The sequence below is a fragment of the Scylla paramamosain genome, chromosome 11 (genome assembly GCF_035594125.1).
Source record: "Scylla paramamosain isolate STU-SP2022 chromosome 11, ASM3559412v1, whole genome shotgun sequence".
In the NCBI taxonomy this organism is placed as follows: Eukaryota; Metazoa; Arthropoda; class Malacostraca; order Decapoda; family Portunidae; genus Scylla; species Scylla paramamosain.
In genome coordinates, this window is record NC_087161.1 from 15,509,380 (window position 1) to 15,520,913 (window position 11,534).

The 11,534-nt window shown below is 38.1% G+C and overlaps 2 long non-coding RNA genes across 2 annotated transcripts in view; both read right to left on the reverse strand.

The window, feature by feature from the left end:
- Positions 1–1,610: 1,610 nt before the first annotated feature.
- On the reverse strand, positions 1,611–6,859 carry LOC135104675 (uncharacterized). Its single transcript, XR_010270481.1, has 3 exons — positions 6,443–6,859; positions 3,629–3,790; positions 1,611–2,103 (listed from the first exon to the last, which is right to left on the reverse strand). It is a non-coding gene; the product is annotated as an uncharacterized LOC135104675 (long non-coding RNA).
- Positions 6,860–9,551: 2,692 nt separating this feature from the next.
- LOC135104977 (uncharacterized) overlaps positions 9,552–11,534 on the reverse strand; it is a 2,639-nt gene continuing 656 nt past the window's right edge. The window contains exon 2 of the long non-coding RNA XR_010270648.1: positions 9,552–10,361. This is a non-coding gene — a long non-coding RNA (uncharacterized LOC135104977). The remainder of the gene's footprint in view (positions 10,362–11,534) is intronic.

Genomic DNA, 11,534 nt, shown 5'->3' on the forward strand with positions numbered 1-11,534 from the left:
TTCTGTGTACCAGAGTTAAGTGTATAGTGATTCCTGTGCTGCCCGCCCCATCTTGCTGCATAAAAGGGACCCTACTGGAAATAAGTTGCTAAACTTTAGTAGGCTATCCTGGATGAAGAATCTATATATGAAGAGTATGTCTGGAGTAACACATAAGGATTGAATAATGAGTCAGTTGTGAACAATGAAGTGTGAAGGATAACTGATGTGGAAAGGGAATAGGCTGACTGAGTAGAGCAGAAAGTGTAATGACAATAACATGCCTTCCCTTTGGAGCATCAGAAAAACACTTGAAAAATATATCTGAAGGTGGGACAAATATTTCTACCATGAGGTATAAAGTGCAGTGCCTTGGACATCAGGACCATAAGCAATTCCAGTCCCAAACAATTTGAGGGGCTTTATACCTCCTATCACTAATGGTTTGGGCATGCTGAGAGGAAGAACGGGGCTAAGTGGTGAGGATGTGTGAGGTGTAAGGCTGAGAAGAGAACCAGAAATGAAATGGACAGATGGTGTGAAGAGCATTATATGTAAGAGCGATATCTGTGAAACAAAGAAGAGGTCATGTTTATTAGTGATGAATGGAGAACTGTCATGAATGCACAAACAGAGATGCTGCATTAAGGATCAGATCAAGAGAAGGATCTTTTCACCACATATCACTCCAGAATGTTACACTCAGACTATGGATATGAAGCCACTGAAAGTGGATACTTCCTTTAATGTCTCCCATACAGAGGCTACAGCTCTCCTTACAACAAAGGAGAATCAAATGTCTCCAGCAGTTCACCATGAGAAAGCAAAGAAGAGAATGAGGAAGTAGATTTTAATGTCGTGATGGAAGGAGTACCAGACTTGAAATTGGGTCATTCTATCAGGAGTAAGGAACAAGCCAGGAGCAGCCAATTTCAGCATCAAACCAAGCCAATCCTCCCTTTCCAAAATACTAAGTTAAGATCAACCTTGTCATCTGCATCTGCCAAGCAGCACAGACTTCACTCTTTCTGCAGGACTCTGAATCATGAATCATTAATGAAAGCAAGAGAGAGAGAGAGAGAGAGAGAGAGAGAGAGAGAGAGAGAGAGAGAGAGAGAGAGAGAGAGAGAGAGAGAGAGAGAGAGAGAGAGAGAGAGAGAGAGAGAGAGAGAGAGAGAGAGTTAGCTAGCTTATGCCTTGATCCAAACCTTCAACACTAAGATATCCAAGAGTATGGAGCATTACCAATATCTTCAGCAGATTGTCAATGTGCCTGAGACACTAGAAGAGGTATTTATGAAGAAATCTAAGCATTAATAGGTGAACTGACATTCCACGAGACCATACCATACTCATTCTGATTAAAAAACCCTGCAACTGTGCATCACAGACATAAACAGGCATTCATGAGCATACATTTGAGGTCAAGGTAAAATTGGGAGCACAAGTTATAGCTGCACATGACCTCATCTTCGTGTACACCACTGAAACTGAGATGGATTATATCCCTTACCCAAGGGCACAGAGGTAAGGGATATTCAATTTTCCATAGTTTACCTTCCCCATGCTTCCCCAGGTAGTCTTTACCAACCAATCCAAAGGATGACAAATGGGTGAACTATGCATCAACTGCCCCAGCCCAGATTCAAATCAGGGCCCACAGATTCATAGTCAAGCACACGACCCGCTTTATCATGGAGGCACAGTGTCAGCTAATATATGAATAGCTACACAATGAATGCATCCTTTTTTTTTCTCTCTCTAAGATGGTAAAACTTCAGTCAACATGAGATGCTACTGTTGCAGAAATGGCCAGGTCTTTATAACTGGCCAATTGTGAGCATTTACTTAGCTAAGACAATATTAAATTGTTAGATAGTACATCATATTCTTGTCTCTCTACATAAAAGAACATTAGTCAGCTTAAGGCACCACTATCACAGAAATGGCCACCTCTTAAAAATAAATGAAAGAATGCACACTAGTTTTCACCAATGCTAATTAAGTATTGATGACTAAAGCTAATGATCCCCAAAGCTTACCTGTCTCAGAGTCCACAGTAAAGCCCAGTTGTAGCCAGAGGTTGTCCTCAGGTTTCTCATCAATGGTGGTGTCACTCTTGGGCTGAAAATATTAAATAATCTTAGTGAAACAGAACACAATGAAAAAGAATAAAATACCTAATCTGCAATCCATACATTGCAAATTTTGTTTGAGTATTGTGAGTCTCACAAATTTGACAGGACATATGAAAATAAGTAAAACAGAACACAGTAAGACAGAACACACAATGCATGATCTCCAATCCATAGATTATATAAGTAAAACAGAACACAGTAAGACAGAATAGAATGCCTGATCTCCAATCCATAGATTATATAAGTAAAACAGAACACAGTAAGACAGAATAGAATGCCTGATCTCCAATCCACAGATTATATAAGTAAAACAACACAGTAAGACAGAACAGAATGCCTGATCTCCAATCCACAGATTATATAAGTAAAACAGAACACAGTAAGACAGAACAGAATGCCTGATCTCCAATCCACAGATTAGAGGTTTTGTTTAAGTATTGCAAGTTTTGTGAATTTGTGGATGATATAAAAATATTAAACAATCTCAGTAAAACAAAACAAAAAATACCAAAGTATTCACACTATACAAGTGTTGTCTGAACATTGCAAGGTTAATGAATTTGACAGGAAGGAATGAAGGACATGAAAATATTAAACAACCTCAGTCAAATAACACAATTAAATAAATTACCTAATCTCTAATAAAGCCAATAAAAAGGTTTGTTAATGGATGAATGACATGAAAATATTAAACATCCTCAGTAAAATAACACAATTAAACAATAAATGACCTAATTTCTAATAAGCCCAATAAAAACTTTAGTTTGAGCAATGCAAGTCTCATGCATTAGAAAGGAGGGACTGTAGAACATAAGATGGAGAGAATGATATAGGGAAAATAATGAAATAAGCTCAAGGAAGGCCTTATAGTGGCATAAGTGAAACACCTTTCTTAGCTCTCGGGTTCTGAGTCACTAACTCTGGCAAGTGCCGCAATTCTGCCCCCTTTATGTGCCCTCCGTCATATTCATACGGGTACCTACGGTCAATAATTCTGCAGGAGGCAAGTTTATCATTGTACTTGCCCTTAATAACATCAGCTAGAGTATGAACACTTATAGACTGAAGGTCTGGGTGTTTCCCAATCTCAAGGATAGGAAGCAACAGAGCCTTGGAGAAGTCACCAGTGAGATTCTCTTCACATTTATAACTTTTGTTTAAAGCCTTCATTATAGAGACATGAGTTTCCGAGTGGCAACAATTCATCTCTGGGTCAGAGGATGACCTGAGTGGATCCAGTTTCCTGAGTTTGGTCTCCACAGTACTGGCACCCATTTCTGAATGTGATCGTTCTATGGGATAAATGTGCCCACAGTTGGAACCATGGTTGTCTGGTGATAAGCTGATTGAAAATTCAGTTGAGTCAAAGAGGCTGGACCGAGGCGTGTCACAAGTACTGGAGGAGAGTGAGAGTCATCGGCATGGAGTGCCAGAGAGGGTGGTGTAGTGTGGGGATACAGCCAGGTTAGACTTGGGTGAGAAGTTATCATCACTGAACTGAAATGACTTACGCTCCCTTCCCTGCAGCACATTGTCATACAAGTCTTGGGCATTCATGGTAGTAGTGTTTCTTCTTTGCTTGTGCAGCTGTGCTTCTTTACCTACTCAGGTGTTCAGATCCGGTAATTCACTTCTGTCCGAGTTCTGCAAGTTCTTGCTGTACATTCTTGTCCCTTGAAAGCAACATTGCAATTAAAACTAACATAACAAAAGTAACAAAACATATTTGTACAAGAGTTGAATAAAATCATGATTTAAAATGAATAAAATAAAAAATCTATTTATTTGATTTACATCAGATTTTTTATATAAATCAATTCTTTTATTACAGGCAAAAGCAAAGTTTTCTAAGGAGATTGTTGTTTCATTTTGAGCTGCCTGATCCAGCCCAGCTCAACTATAACACTATTCAAACACTAATATCTCTTCAACAACATAGCCGATTGTAACAAAATTTGCACCATATGACAGCACAACTCTATCAATTTTACATAATATAGCTTTCATCTCTTCTATTGGCTGAAGTCAAAGGGTAACTTGTAAAAAGTAGAAGTGTGTCAAAATTGTGATTTTGTAAACCAAACTTCAGTTTTTGCAGGTTTTCATCAACTTTTGTTTGTCTCAACAAAAGTGGACACCAATAAACACAAAATGAAATTTCCTATCCAACAGTACATAGCACAACCATTCGACTCTTGCAATGTTTTTTGCTAGAGTGATCTGAATATTAGTCAAGTGCACAATCTGCAGGGTGCTTCCACTGTTTCATTACTGACAGCTTTGCTCGTCAATCGCCTTCCAGGCACTTTACTGGTTTAACCCTTATAGGATGGATGGTGTCTATGGTTGATGCAATGTAGAGGCAGGTGGCTTCTATAGTTGACCTGCATTTTGTGGCCTTAATTTCAAATTTTCCAAAGTTCACGGTGGCAGAAGATTGAAGAGGAAGAATTGATAAGTGTGATGCTATTACATTTTAAGTAGTTGGTCAAAGCAGAGTTGAGAAATTGATGGAACATGACCTATTTTCACTGAATTGTGAAAACCAGCCCAGGTTGGAGGAGTGTCCATGAGGAATGTTCCTGTCCTTTAGGGGTTTAGGGGTTGTTCCAGTAACTATTTGTTTCAGTCTTATGAGGCCATTTTCTTGTATCAAACTTGGCCAGTGTTAAATGAAACTGTACTTTAATATACATTACCCAAGAGGAGTTTTTCACATAAAAATCATAGCTTAATCAGATCTGTTAGGTTAAAGTAACTATACATAAATACAAAGAAAAAGAAGTGGAACTCCAATCAAACATAAAAGTACAGTAAAAAAAAAAAAAAAAAAAAAAAAAAAGATATATATATATATATATATATATATATATATATATATATATATATATATATATATATATATATATATATATATATATATATATATATATATATATATATATATATATATATATATATATATATATATATATATCATTAGATATTTGACCCAATGTAACATTTCAATAATTTTGAATACAGTATATTTAATTTTGATTTAAATAATTATTTTTTACTATAATTTAAATAAACTTAAATAATTTGACTTAAATCAAACCTACCCTCTCATGCACGTCACAACAAATTTTTCCTGCCATCACCTAAGTGAATAATGTAGTTATTGTCAGTAACAGCCCCCCAAAAATAAGAGGAGATGCAGGGTCAAGGAAATATGTATATACAAGGTGCCCTAATCACATCCTAGCTTAGCTTCCTCTTGTCCCTTCTGCTCCCCTCCCTTGCCTTACCCTCCCACCTCTGTCCTCCCATGCTGTGTGATCAATCAGGCTAACAAACTCCACCCATGCAATACAATGGTGCATAAGTGGACACAATGGCACTCAAAGGATGGACTCATAAATCTCATGAAGTATAATGACAGGTTTAGTGAAATTTCATGTACTACAGGGAGTGTGTCAATGCACTGTGCTGTTCATCTGCATTCACCTGTCACACCACGAACCACACAACAGTCACACCACACCACACACCACACAACCTGTCACACCACGACGTACCACACCCCACAATACCTCAGCCACACCAAACCTGAAGCAAGTCTAGGCCTCACCACACCACACGCCACACTACACATAAACCCACAACACCTTAGTCACACCACACCACACTTACACCAGATCTCGGCCCCACTATACCTCAGTACACCACTACACCACACACCACCACGACAAGCACACATCAAAGAACACCTGACCACAGCACACCGCACCTATACCACGGCATGTGCACACCACGGAGGACACCACACTTCGCTTCAACCAAGCCACGTCAGTCTCAGTAATCCTACGCTGCAGACTCATTCCTCACTCAACTTTACCCAAGCTACTTAACAAGATGACCAACATGACGCACTGACACACGAAAATCAAAGTATATAAGAGTCGTATAACACTAATCATCTCTGGTTATGACGAGAAAACGGCCGCGTCGATCAACTCTGTCCTCTCATAACATTAGCAAGTGTTCCTGAAATATTTCCTGTCAAGGGATACTTATCAAAACTATCAAGCGCTTATCTATCATTGTGGTAACCTACGACAACAGCTCATTGAAACTTAGAAAGATTAATTATATCACCGGCAGCAGCTCCTTCCCACATCTCTTTTTGGCCAATAATCAGTTTTCTTTCATCCTCCCTAACTGACTGGCGATCAGTTTAAGTCTTATCTACCATAACTACGACCTACGACAACAGCAAGCTTATTAAAACATGAAAAATAAAATAAAAATAAAAATAAAAAATAAGCAGCTACAGCTCTTACCCGTCCTCTCATTCTCTCTGTGGCAAAGAAAGTTTGACGTTCTCCAAACGTCTTTCATTGAATATTTAAAAACAATATACCCATGGGATCAGTAAAAAACTATCCACCTCCTACTATATTGACGAATATGTAAAAAAATTTAAATACATAATGTGATGAGTTAATAATAAGGGCCTAAAGCTTCAATAGAACAAAGTCAAATGAACGATTAAATTTAAATTATGAAGTGACTCAATCCTTATGTGTTTCATATCTTTAAGTAATGGTTCAAAACTATGAATTATAGTTCTTTTTTTGAGACTGGAATTAATCCATCACTATTTTCTCTCTCTCTCTCTCTCTCTCTCTCTCTCTCTCTCTCTCTCTCTCTCTCTAAGTATTCAGGCCAACATCGTAGATAATTCTAAATGAACTAACAAATAAATAAACCATTATAACCATACCAGGCAATATATATATATATATATATATATATATATATATATATATATATATATATATATATATATATATATATATATATATATATATATATATATATATATATATATATATCAACAAGTATAACAAATTAAAACCACTTGTTTTTTCAGCCAAACCTATAAGGCAGAAAACTGTACCAGGAACACGTTTATAAAGAATAAACTCTTACCAGAACACATTTTGAAGGAATAAAATCGTACCCCAGAACCAAACGCCAGCGGAGGAACAACATTATAAAATATACACCTCAGTTTGCCTTCGTAAGCTATTGCCGGAGCGCGAGTTTGTTTTCAAGTGTTGTACACAAAGTCACTGACCCAGATAGTTGAGAGCTGGGGGAGTTTTAACTAGAAGCAAACATCACACACACACACACACACACACACACTCCCTCCCTTAGTACCTATCCTGCCAGCCCACGATAAAACAGTATATCAAAACAACACACACACACACACACACACACACACACACACACACACACTGAAAACATACTCGTACTCTGGGAAGTGAAACCAAAGCAATTTTAAGAGAGAGAGAGAGAGAGAGAGAGAGAGAGAGAGAGAGAGAGAGAGAGAGAGAGAGAGAGAGAGATCTGCCCTGCGTCACACACACTCACACACACATACATTCAGTTGGATAGTTTTATTTTCCTATATTGAGTAAAAGAGCTCTCTCTTTCTCTCTCTCTCTCTCTCTCTCTCTCTCTCTCTCTCTCTCTCTCTCTGTGTGTGTGTGTGTGTGTACGGGAAGAAGAGAGGGAAGGAAGGGAAGATGAAAGATGGTGAGTGATGAAGGAGGAATGAGGGAGAGAAGAATGATAGTAAGGAGGAAAGAAAGGAGGAAAAGGAAGAGAGAGAGAGAGAGAGAGAGAGAGAGAGAGAGAGAGAGAGAGAGAGAGAGGGAGAGAGAGAGAGAGAGAGAGCAGTAATAATATATGCATCAGTAATTACTCAACTAAGATACACATTCATAAAGTAAACACACACACATACACACACACACACACACACACACACACACACACACATACACAAACACACCTGGCATCCCCTCAAGGGACAACTAAGCCTCTACTCTCTCCTCTTGCGGCCGTATCTTCGCCCTCACATTCCCCTCACAACATTCCCGCACCGAGAGAGAGAGTTTCACCTCCCCTCATAGCGACACATTAGGTAAAAATTTCTTCTCATTTCCCTTTTTACATTCTCAGAAACTCTACACTCCAATGACGCCATGCTAGTTCTAATATTTCCTTTATATATATATATATACGAGTATATATATATATATATATATATATAATATATATATATATATATATATATATATATATATATATATATATATATATATATATATATATATATATATATATATATATATATATATATATATATTTTTTTTATCCCTTCACGGTTTCCCTTCATATATATTTTCCCCACAACTATCTTACATCCATTAAAAGTTCCAAGCGCGGTGTTTTTTTTTCCCCTTCCTGGCAACATTCCGTGGTGTAATGGATCCGGCTTTTCCCTTCCAGCCCCTTCCAGCCCCTTCCAGTCCCCTTCTAGTCCCCTTCCTTTTCCCCTTCCCTTCTCTGCCTCATACTTGTAACTCTGCATCGCCACTTCCACCAGCACCACCACCACCACCACCACCTCAATTTACCTGTTCTCATTTCGTTACATCAGTTTGCTCTTTCTTACAATGTGAAGTGGTGTTTTGTGTGTTTTATCTCATTTCAGTGTTGCTATTTGTGTTATTTTCACTTTCTTCTGTGTTATTTTATCTTTCTTCTATCTATCTATCTATCTATCTATCTATCTATCTATCTGTTCATTCCTTCACTGCTTTCTTGCACATCTTTCCTATTAATCATTCTGTGCAAAGTGTTCCGTTTATTTCATCCTTATTTCACGCTCCTTTAGTGGGAGGAAAAAGTAAGATTAATAAGAAACAGGTGGTAGAGAGAAGCTTAGCGGAGGCTGAGAGAAAGAGTGCGTTGAAGGGGAAGATACCAGCAGGAGTGAGGGAAGCAATAAGGCCGGCCCTAGACGTAACTGTTTATCTGAACGATATAACTGATCAGATAAAAATCGTTGCAAGCCATCTGACGTCGCTGCCCCTACACCATTCCGATATATCGTTACAATTTGCATCGCTTCCACACCACAGTTTCCGTAATGTCATCCGAGGAGGAGGAATCTCTGGCTCTAGCAGGTTTAGCTGTGGCATTATGTGTAAAAAGGGCAAAAAGTGCATCTGGATCTAAGCGAGGTCGCAAGTGGAGTAGAGAATGGCTACTGAAAAGAAAAACTTATACTCATACAAACTTGTTGGCGGAGTTGAGAGCGGTGCCTAAGGACTGGAAAAATTATTTAAGGATGAACGAGGAAACGTACTTGAACCTTTTATCATTAGTAACACCTTTCATAGAGAAAGAAGACACAGTCATGAGATGTGCAATAACGCCTCATGAAAGACTGACAGCTACCTTAAGATTTCTAGCCACAGGACGCTCCTATGAAGACCTGAAGTTTTCAACCTTGATATCAGCTCAAGCTCTCCGGGTTATTATTCCTGAAACGTGCCGAGCGATTTATAAGGTTCTACAAAACCAGTATTTGAAGGTAAGTATTTAATAAGTATGAGAAATATGTTGGTACATAACACAATCACAACAATGGTAACAAAAAATAGAACGTAACCAGTATTTTTCTATCCTTTATGTACGTGTACGGTATTTTTGTACCAGAAATACATAATACAATTATCCAAAACAAATATCAAACAGAATACTTGTATGCCAGTTTCCAATAATTATGTATCACTAATATAATAACTAAGGGATTTCGTTCAATACACTAATTGCCTGAGCTAAAGGGTCCATTGTCGAAGAAAGTGAGGGCAAGTGAAGGCTTGTGTGAGGCATGGTGTGAGGTACTGTTCTGGGTGTGGCAGAGGGTTGCGGAAATACGTTGTGCTGAATTGGAAACTGCGTGTTTGTTACTGGTACAGGCAAAAGTTTATGATGATGGGTAAGATTTCCCATTTCTGCTTCGAACAGAGCATCATTTATGATTTTTTCAGCCATTATCCTCTGTAAATTGTCCAATCCACGTAACTTGTGTGCAACATTCTTCCCAAATACGTCATGCTTATCTTCTATTTTTTGCTCCCTTGGTTTTTTAAAGTGTTCATTGATAGTCATCAGCACATCATCACTCATGGCCGTTCTACATTTCTTTTGGGTAGGTCTGGACGGTGCCACATTAGTTGTTGTACTATTTGTTGGTAAAGGAGTTGACGACCGGCTGACATGTAATGGGTAGCTGATGTCAAGCATAGAATTTCCTTCAGTAGCAACTTCTAGTTCATTTACATCAGATGAGGGGCTGGACACAGGCACAGGCTCAACATCATGGCATGAATTCTGAAAGAAGAAATAACCTTTCATTAATTATAAGGAAAATGAAACCAATCATTTTGACGCATTCCAGTGCATTAATCTCATTTAGTCTTCTCCATTTCAGTTCCCTCAAACGGAAGAAGAATGGAAAAGTGTCGCAGGACAATTTGAGCAAGATTGGCAGTTTCCACACTGTCTAGGGGCGTTGGACGGCAAGCACGTGGATATTATTCCTCCAGCTGACAGTGGTTCCCTGTTTTATAATTATAAAGGACGCCATAGTCTAGTCCTAATGGCAATCGCTAATGCGAAATGCGAATTCATCATGTGTGATTTTGGCTCAAATGGCAGGAATTCGGATGGCGGAGTGATACAGAATACTCTGTTTTACAGAAAATTAACTAATAAATCTCTGAATATACCAGCTGAAGGACAATTAGATAAATCACATAGAGTTTTACCATATGTCTTTGTTTGCGATGATGCTTTTGCACTTCGGCCTGATATGATGAAACCTTATAGAATGGGAGACTTGACTGGACATAACGAAAGAAAGATATTTAACTATCGTCTCTCACGAGCACGTCGGGTGATAGAAAGTGCTTTCGGAATTATGGCCTCAAGATTTAGAATATTTCATACACGAATAAATTTGAGTTTAGACAACATTGATGCCGTAGTTATGGCTTGTTGTGTGTTGCACAATTATCTAGTGAAATCTTCGCTCAGCTATGCCTCTGCGGATTGCTTTGATGTAGAAAATATAAACTGCGGTACCACTGTGCAAGGTTTAAGAGCTGAAGATTCAAATATGATGAATATCGCCCGAAGAAACCAAGGAAACCCGATGGAAGCCGCTAAAATTATCAGAGAAAATTTCGCTGATTATTTCATCAGTGAAGGTAAACTGCCATGGCAAGACAACTTTATTGAGTGAAGAGAAATTAAGGTTGTAGCTACATCTTCGTGCTCAAGTATGTGTGTGACAATGCTACATAAAAGAACCTCTTAGGTAACTGAAATTGCTTTCTGGGTGTTATGTATGTAATATAATTATGATCCAGTGTTTCATGTGCCAACGGGCCGGATAGTAGAGCATAATTGATATTTTTTATTTGTTTTTGCTGTTAAATGATAGGTTAAATAAAATTTTAGAGTGAAAAAATATACATAATTATCTACTTGTGTGGACATACG